At 40.0% G+C, this 10,333-nt stretch overlaps 1 protein-coding gene across 1 annotated transcript in view; it reads right to left on the reverse strand.

The window, feature by feature from the left end:
- The window catches only part of AIM1 (absent in melanoma 1), a 258,316-nt gene that overhangs the window by 127,782 nt on the left and 120,201 nt on the right, over positions 1–10,333 (reverse strand). The window lies entirely within an intron of this gene.

Raw genomic sequence — 10,333 nt, forward strand, 5'->3', positions numbered from 1 at the left:
TAAAAACACAAGAAGCTAAACGCACTTCCCTCTGTATATTTCCAATCAGTCAAAATAATGAATCATTCTTCAAAATCTACACAGAATTGTAGACAACTTGGTATTCTCATAGTACATTTATAAATAAACTTTGATAACTTCCCTATGCGGCTAATAGAATTCTTTTAAATCCTGTGCAGAAAACAAATTGGAGACACAGTAAGTAAGTAAATTGTGAGATGGCTAGATGATTTTGATATGAAAGCAATACAAATTCATTTTATACTTGCTTGGTTGCTCTGCTGTCATTGCTCTTAAGGAAAAAAAAAAAAAAGCATTTGTATATTTTTTGAACACTGGAAATAAAGTGAAAACCAATTCCTCTCAGTTAGGGGAAGAATCTAGGCTATTCCAGGCAAAGGAATCTGTTCCCAGGATTATAATATTTATTAGATTTAAAAGGAATGGAAACCAATAAAGGCAGTGTTTTAGCAGACACTGGTGGTTGCCTAACCTCAAACCATTCATTTCCTTAACCAAACCCAAAGCCTAACTGTCACACCACCAACATACATTTTCTTTGCTAACAACCCTGATTTGTTCAGATAGCTATTTTCCATGTGCTTCAGAGGAAGTTGCTTCCTGCCCTGGTAGTCAGTCATGATTGGTCTAATCTTAAAGTCCCCTCACCAGTAACTGACTAAGACATAAGCCCACACCTATCTCTCTAGCTGATACCATCACATTGATTTAGGTCTCCCTGATCCTTAAAGTCTTTGTGTTTACTTAAGTAGTCGCTCAGTCATGTCCGACTCTATGCAACCCCATGGACTGTAGCCTACCAGGCGCCTCCGTTCACGCGATTTCCCAGTGTTTGTACTTCACCTTATATCTGATGCAATTCTGGCCACTAGATGTGAGGGACATCTGTTGAAGGAATCATGAGAAGGTCTTTCTCTTAAAAGACAGTTTACAGAAAGTAATAGTTGTTCCCTGCAGGCCAGTATCATGCCTGTATGTGATGAATGTGACAGCCATCCTGGGATCAGGAGTGGCATTAGCCTTTGGAGAAGAGATGGAGAAGAAAGCAGGGCAGAAATGTGAGAGCAATTTGCATCTTCAAGTACTTTGTTGAGTAGCTGAATTAACCAATCCTAGACCTGCCCTAGCTCCAAAGTTCTTATTACATTGCATATAAAAGTCCCATTCTTAAGCCTTTTTGAGTCGAATGTTCTCTGTTACCTGCAGTTGAGCATCATAACTGATACAAGGGTTGATGTATTTCTTAAGCATATACTGAGACTGAGAAGAAGATCCTGGACCAGGAGAAGGAGGCTCATGAAGAGAACTAAAAATTAAAGTCTTTAATATTTCACAGAAGAAATAAAAGCCTTTGCGGAATTTCTATCAATACAATGAACCAAGGATAAAAAGTAGGGCAAAGCACTAAAACTTTAAGAGATGAGGAGGCACAAATCAATGGGGTAATGTCAACAAGGAAGAAATGTATGGGAGTGATTTTAAGAAATCCATCTTGTTCCTCTTTATTTTAGAAAACATTATTCTTTGTGTTACAGAAAATGTGAAGGTATTTCAACAGCAACAATTTTTTTGTCTTTCCTCTCAATTTTGTTTAAAAGTAATTTTTGTACAGAGTAAATACAATTCAATCAATATTGAAGGGAACTGAAATAAAAAGTAATTTCTTTAGCTCATTGATATTTCTCTCTGCATAAGTAACCATTCTGAACAGTTTCCTTCCTGCAATGTTCACGCCATATATAAGGACTTAAAAAAAAAAATTTCTACCCTCTGAAAGTAAGTGCTGAAGTTCACCTTAGAGGAAAATCTCTCCTTAGGAATTACAGATGGCATTTATAAAGGGATAGAAAAATACACCTAGCTTCAAAGAATTACATAACATTTGAAAAGTATCTTATGATTGAGATGTTAAAGACTTACCACAGATGTATGTTTGTATCACGATTTATTTTTATTAACTGGACACTGACCCTGAATCACAGCCCTTGTGCTGCTTCTGCTCACAAATAAGCCAAGAAGAGCAGCAAGCAAGTGAAGACCACTAGGACTGTAACAAAGAAAATCAAATCTAACCCCAAACTGGATCTGTTTCTTTTACTTTAACTTTTGTCTTCTGTTGTCTTTGTTCTCAGTTGTGTCCGACTCTTCGTGACACTGTGGACTGTAGCCTGCCAGGCTCCTCTGTCCATGGGATTTTCCAGGCAAGAATACTAGAATGGGTTGCCATTTCCTTCTCTACTGTTTTTGCTACAGTTAATCACTAAAAGGAGATTGCCTATAGCTTCAAGTATATGTGATGGCCCATATCTTGGAATCCTGCCGCCTAAGCCTGAGCTGTACCCTCATTTAGCTCACAGGAAACATCCTCACCAAGGCCCACCTATAAATGACTGCCAGAATGAAGCAATTAACACACCTCTTCCAGAGTCTGGAAGTATTTCCTGGTTGGAAGCAGGAAATATTTGCAACAACTACCACCTTTTTAAACTTTACCTCCTCACCCCCTACTCTTTGTTTTATAAAAGAAACTAGCATCCAAACCCAGGCAAGATGGCTCTCTGGGACACAGATATCTTCTCTGCCTGCTGGCTTTCCAAATAAAGTCGCTATTTCTGCCCCAACCACTGGTCTCTCAATTTATTGGCCTGTTTGTTGTGCAAGGAGTAGCACGAGCTCGGACTTGGTAACAAGACTTGAAAATGGATTCCAACCACTGAAGTTTTATGAATTGTAAAAGTAAAAAGAAAAGTATAGAAAGTCTACCACTTTTAAGGCTTTTTCTTTTTGAAGAGAAAAGTGCGTGCCCACTGAATGAATCTAGAGATGAAGTGATAAACTAGAACTACATGTGCTTCCTAAGCTGTGTGTTGTTGGAGGTGGGCAGAGATCCAAAATGGAGCTCTCTCTTCCTGCTAGATACTTCTGTATTGTGTGATTAAAAGCTAGCAAGGGTGCTCTTTTTATGTATTTTTCTTGTGATCCAACCCCTGCCTGTAGTATAGGATTCTTTTGCCTGCAAGTAATAGAAATTTCAACTCACAGAAGCCTAATCAAACACAAATATAAATCACTGACTATAAAGCAGGAGAGGTGGACTGAGTTCATTTAATCAGTTTATTCCATTGCTGTGGAATTGAGTGGCTGCTACAGTTCTGGTCATCATGTATAGATACATGATAATTCCAGGTGATGAAAGATGATCTCTTCCTGCATCTCTTTCTCAGAAGTAAGGAAGTCTTCTCTAGAAACCACCTAGCAGACTTCTCTGCATATCTCATGTCTACAGCAAAACCATCCCAGGACCTACCCCCAGAGGCTGGGGCCAGAGGGACATCACGGCGCACAGGGTGGGCACCGGAACAAGCTGGGCTCTATTAGGAAGGGGGCAGGGGAGGGAGTGGACACGGATGTCAGTGTGTGTCACTTCACCTCCCTGTCTAATAACATGTCCCCCACACTTGCTACACTGTTGGTAGATGTAGAGTTAAGACATATTCATGGTTGAATTCGAGTTACCAAAGCAGAAATATTCATGATTCTGGCCTCACTGCATGTTGAACCCAGGCAGTTTGCTTGCTTTCCTGGCTTGGAGATAAACTAACAAGACTTAGCCTGCTCTCCAAGGGTCAATCTATATGCTTGGGGTCATGATCTCAGGAGGCAGATTTAGCTTCTCTGTGGCCTGAGGAAAGGGATGACCCTCATATGTAGTCCAGGCAAGGTCCTTGCTTCACTCATAATTCCCAAGCCATTAACTGCAGAGAGTTGTGCTACAGCAAGTGACTTCTGACCTCCCTTGGTGGGGAGGAGTTTGAGGCATTGGCTGAATTTCTTTTCTTCTAAACCAAGATCCAAGCATGGATGCTGACCACGTGGTCACAGGCATCATTAATTCGAAGTTGGCTCCAGGACTCAGTTGGGAGGTAAAGAAAGGCCACAGGGTGCGTGGGCTCAGAGGGTTTTGCAAGCTGAGTTCCGCTTTAGGAGCTTCTCACCCCAGACGCATTTTCTAGTTCCTCTCTAGTGTCAGGCACAGAATTTCTACTCCCAGCAAACGTATTACACAAGTTTGTCTCCTGAAACGCAACCTTCATGAAACATTACACAGACAAAAAATACCTAAAATCGTGCTGAAGGGGGCCCTGGGCCCTAAGTAATTTAAATAATATCTGGCTCTCATGCTTTCAGCTAGCATTTTTATATCTCCTTTCATGTATCATACAAAGTAAAGGTAAGGAAACCCACTCCAAACCCTCAGGACATTAAGATCTAGTAGACATAGGGGCTCATCATGTGGACAAAATATTTTAGTCATTAATAACAGTTACAGACAAAGCCAAACATAGATAAGACCCCCTTGTTGTTGTTGTCCAGTCATTAAGTCATGTCCGACTCTTTGTCACCCCATGAACTGCAGCACGCCAGGCTTCCTTGTCCTTCACTATCTCTGGGAGTTTGCTCAAACTCATGTCCATTGAGTCAGTGATGCCCTTCAATCATCTCATCCTCTGTTGCCCCTTTCTCCTCTTGCCCTCAAACTTTCCCAGCATCAGGGTCTTTTCCAATGAGTTGACTCAAGTTCCCCTAGCTTAAAAGGAAATCTTAACAAGTGTTTGCAACCAGAAAGACCAATTGAAAAATTCATTTTTCCTTTCCAAAGGATATATTTTCAGTTTAACTCCTGATGAGTAGGCTGCAGGTGGTTGTAAGAAAGGCTAAGTATGGCCTCCTGGTGAGAAATCTAAGACTTATAAATGGAAGTAGAGCTTCCTTTCTGAATAATCACCACTGGTCTCTTATTAAGCACATTATTTCTGGGGTTAAAAAACAAAACAAAATAAAATCCCCCTCCCCACCCCAAATTGCCATACTGGTCTGGAGTTTTATCAGAGGAAAATCTACTAACTGGCTAATTTGCAATCTGCACTTTCTTTTTTTTAGTACAGGTATTATCCTGCCAGAGTGAAGGGAGTTTTGGTGTTAAGTACTTTATTTTACTCAGACTCATAAACAAGTGGAATACTGGCCCACTTATTCCATTATTTTCTGTTCCTTTTTTATTTGGTTTGCTTTTAAATGCCATATTGCCTTTGGAGCTTTTTTTCCTTAATATATATATTTTATTGGAGTAAAGTTGACTTATAATGTTTCAGGTGCACAGCAAGGTGATTCAGTTACACATCACATATACTATTTTTAAAATTATTTCCATTACAGGTTATTACAAGATACTGAATATAGTTCCCTGTGCTATACAGTAAACCTTTGTTGCTTGTTGCATATCTAGTTTTTAAATTAGAAATCTAGCATTCTATTCATATCAAGTCAAACAAGTGAAATCAAATGTCATAAATTTTTTAGTTAGGAAAAAATCCATAAGTTTTCTAAAATATATATGTATAATATATATTATACATATTATTTATATATATGAATACAAAAACTTTTCTACTATGCTTCTCCTTGGAGATTAAGTTGGTAGAAAATTAATAATAATACAATTATTTGCCCTTTCCCAAGTTAAAAGTTATTTATGGTTATTTCCAGGCAAATACAAGCTTTGTGAGGCTTGAGGAGAATATAATTTTGGGGCCCTCTTGAAAAAGAAAACAAAGTATCTTACTTTTTCAAAATATATAGCACTAGGGCCCCATGTGCTCCAGTTGTCCATGAAACTTTAGCTTTTGTTTCCTATGAATCCACCTCAGGTTTTCCTGATCGGGTCGGCTCCATCAAGCTGCTCCTTGAGCATTTTAATATATGTAGCCCAACATAAAGCACATTATGAGTTTCTCTATCTAATAATTCATTATCTCTAATGGTTCAGAGATAATGTACATGTAAAACAAATGAGGCACAAAACTAAAGTTTTCTAGGGTATGAATGTGAGAATTGGACCATAAAGAAGGCTGGGCAATGAAGAATTGATTACTTTAGAACTATGGTCCTGGAGAAGACTTTTGAGAGTCCCCTGGACAGAAAGGAGATCAAACCAGTCAATCTTAAAAGAACTCTGAAGACCAGACTCTGGAAGGACTGATGCTAAAGCTGAAGCTCCAATTCTTTGGAAAAGACCCTGCTGCTGGGAAAGACTGAGGGCAGGAGGAAGGAGTGACAGAGGATGAGATGGTTAGATGGCATCACCGATTCAATGGACATGAGTTTCGAGCAAACTTTGGGAGATGGTGAAGGACAGGAAGGCCCGGCTTGCTGCAGTTCATGGGGTCGCAGAGTTGGAAACGCCTTAGTGACTAGTGTATAAATTGATGCTCTACTGCCATCCAGTGGCTACTTAAAGAATTCTTGGTGTGTTCTAATAAGCCTCAGAGCTGTAACTTGAACAAAAAAAGGTGCGGCCAAGAGAGCTGAAAACACCAGGTATTAGAGCCACTCCTCTGAATTAAGACTGTGGTTATAAGGCTACATAAGTTTGCTGGCCAGAAAGGAAGGGAGGAAACTTTTAATTTATTAACAAACAGGACTAAGTAGAATGTGTAGTAGTATTAATATTTCATTGCTGCAATTGCTGAATGGTAGGGAGCTAACATATATGGAGCAATCCTGCTAATATGAGGCCCTGTATCAGATTATGGACACACCACCAGATAATTCTAGGCCTGGAAAGGCCCCTAGTGATTACCTGGTGCAGTCCCTCATGGCACATTTGAGGAGACATTGGCTCTGAGAAACCCCGAGGCTGGCAGGGCTCTGGGCCCGCTGCTTACCCATGTGCATGGAACTGATGTTAGGCTTCTCTGCCGAGGCTCTCCAAGAGTCAGCTAATGGCAGTGTGACAATAGAACCACACCAATCTATCCCACTGCCGGAAAACAAACAAAAAACTAATATATTTCCCTTGGAAAACGAAGGATTTTGGATTTACAGAATGGGTTTTTGTTTTTTTTTTCCAAAAGCAATGTTGTATTCAAATTTGTATTTTTCTCACATGAATGAGAGATAAAATATAGCAATGTATACACAGATTTCAGTCATACCAGCCTAGCCATTACCCACGTGATCTTGGCTAGTTGCTCAACTTCTTGCAGCCTCAGTTTCCTCATTTGCAAAATGGGGATTATAATCAGATTGTCATGAGAATTAACTTAGGTAACACTCACTAAACACTTAGTCTAGTACTGCTACATAAGAGGTACTCAATAAGCATCAGCTATTTTAATTATGCCTATGAATGTCAGTTAACATTTGCTTCATTATAACTTTCTAGGTCTCATGTACATGGTATTTTAAGCTAGTGTATTTATCAGGCTCAACTACAAAATGATACAGAGATGAGAATATCTGAATTGAAAGTTACCTCAGAGATAATCTAGTGATCCAACAACCTCATTTTGCAGTAGCGCTCATTGATGACCAGAGACATTAACTGTTCACAGTCTTAGGACTAATTATTGGCAGAGTTTAGGGTAGAGAACCTATCTAACTTCCAGTTTAGAGACTGATTTCAAATTCTCTGCAGATGAGTTTCATGGTCACAAATCCTCAAGTTGGATGGATAAATTAATAAACTCTCTATGCTCATCCATGGAGAAGGCAATGGCACCCCACTCCAGTACTCTTGCCTGGAAAATCCCATGGACGGAGGAGCCTGGTAGGCTGCAGTCCATGGGGTCGCTAAGAGTCGGACACGACTGAGCGACTTCACTTTCACTTTTCACTTTCATGCATTGGAGAAGGAAATGGCAACCCACTCCAGTGTTCTTGCCTGGAGCATCCCAGGGACGGGGGAGCCTGGTGGGCTGCCGTCTACGGGGTCGCACAGAGTTGGACACGACTGAAGCGACTTAGCAGCATGCTCATCCACGTTTTGAAAATCCAAAACACCCTGATAGTTTAAGACATATAAAAAATACTACATCATTAATCCAAGTATTTTGTGTCAGCAAATGGTAATAGCTTTTAACACAGAAGTGCTGCCATCTAGTGGTTACACAAGAGTTTCAATTTTATCTTTTTTATTTTTTAAAAATAAATAAATCTTTTTATCTTTTAAAAAGAGTTTATCATCTTTTTTAATAGTGTTTTTGTAAAAACTCTATGGGGGTGTCCCTGGTGACTCAGTGGTAAAGAATCTGCCTGCCAATGCTGGAGACCCAGGAGGTGCAGGTTCAATCCCTGGTCGGGAAGAACCCCTGGAGAAGAAAATGGCAACCCACTCTAGTATTCTTGCCTGGGAAATCCTATGGGCAGAGGAGCCTAGTGGGCGACAGTCCACGTCACAAAGAGTTGAATGTAACATAGCGACGAAACAACAACAACAAAGCTCCCTGGTCTGGCTGGTCTCTATGATTTCTAACTTTCTGGGCCCCTTGATTTTTTATTTTTAAAGCAAGAAAGATATTTATTGTAATGCACTGCCAAGTAAACTCGCAGATGCCACTAACAAATAATAGAACATTTTTCTATAGCTCATTATTTCCATAAAACAAACCATTTTTCAAATATCATTTCTGAAACAGAATATAAACCCAACTATAAATAACCAAGAAAAGAAAAAAAAAAAACCAGTGGCCATGAAACCCCAGAGCAGTGTGTGTCACTAAACTAGATGTTTTAAATGGCGCCTAGAAAGCTGGGGCCCATCTCCCAATGTGCTGTGTGGGAGAGTCCCCCTCATATTTGTCCAAGTTCCCCTCATATCTGACCACTGGGAATGCAGATCACTTTCTCTCCAACAGAGCCTGGAGACTTTTGCCCTTATAATTCCATGTTGTGAAATCTAGGCTTTCGGTGCTGCAGAGTTTGTGAAATTTAATCAAGCTGTCTCAGGACCAATAAATGTCAACTTTTGTCATTTGTGATCACCTCCCAAGACTAACAAACTGTGAAGCACCCCACTGGAACCCCCCCTCACTCCCACCCCTGGAACCAGGCTGAGCTCAGTCAAGTTTGGCTTTATTAGTATTGGTTCCAGAGGAAAGAAGAGTCTCAATCTGAGCAAGAACAGAGGACCAGGGACCAAAACCACCCAGGAATCACTGCTCTAAGCCCTGAGGACCTTGGTCTGGGTCTCAAGGAAGGGCTTAGGTTTATCACAAGTCTTGTGTTTGATTAATGACTGCACATGATCAATCTCTCTTAGAGTCACTGAGGGCTTCCCTGGTAGCTCAGCTGGTATAGAACCCGCCTGCAACACGGGAGACCTGGGTTCAATCCCTGGGTTGGGAAGATCCCCTGGGGAAGGGAACAGCTACCTATTCCAGTATTCTGGCCTGGAGAATTCCATGGACTATATAGTCCATGGTGTCACAAAGACTCGGACATGACTGAGCAACTTTCACTTTCACTCAGAGTTGCTAAAAATCCTGGCCTTTTTCCCCACATCTCTTTATAATATTCAAGTTGAACAAGGTTGGATTTTAGTTGTCAAAATAGAAAAAAGTTTCTTGGTTGCTGGCATTTTTCTTCTAAGTGTGTCAAATTCCTATAATCTAATGGCAGAGAAAATGTAGGTCTTATTTTGATGGCACATATAATCCCCAAAGAAAGACTCATGACTTTGCTAAGCTCATAAATAACAAATACATAATGCAAGAGAATTTTAAATTGCTATCTTTTGCAACACAAAACAAAGCTAATGGTGATTATATAACCATTGAGCAGGCAAGGAGCAGGCAACTTGGCAGAATATGGTTCTGTGTACAAGAGCAGAAAACCAAGCCCCAAGTCACCAGGGACAGCTCTTGGGAGTCAACCCTGAGCTCTTCTGCTCCCATCATTCAACCTCCAATCACTGGTGAGGGGACCTTTGTGATCACACCTGAGCTTGCTTTGAGAGACACTAAAGATGCAGCCACATGGACCTCTTTGTTAGACAGATTGCAGGAAAACTGAGAAGGGTGTAAGCTACCATCTTATTTAATACTCTGACTATAGTGACTGAAAGGGAAAGTTTCTCTCTTTCTTAAATGTAAAAAAAAAAAAAACTTTTTCTTTTCCTCACCAGTTGTCTTTCAGACAATGTGGACTGTAGACCTGATCATGCATAAATATTAGTAATTATATAGAATTATATAGAACTTTATGAATATACAATCTGTAAAGTAATTATCTCTCTGGCTTATGACACTACTACTCCTTTAGTTTTTTTTTTATCCTCCTTTATTTACATTGCTAAAACAACAGAGTGGGAAAGACTAGAGATCTCTTCAAGAAAATTAGAGATACCAAGGGAACATTTCATGCAAAGATAGGCTCGATAAAGGACAGAAATGGTATGGACCTAACAGAAGCAGAAGATATTAAGAAGAGGTGGCAAGAATACACAGAAGAACTGTACAAAAAAGATCTTCAT

Source organism: Bison bison, unplaced genomic scaffold (genome assembly GCF_000754665.1).
Source record: "Bison bison bison isolate TAMUID 2011002044 unplaced genomic scaffold, Bison_UMD1.0 scf7180017864373, whole genome shotgun sequence".
NCBI lineage: Eukaryota > Metazoa > Chordata > Mammalia > Artiodactyla > Bovidae > Bison > Bison bison.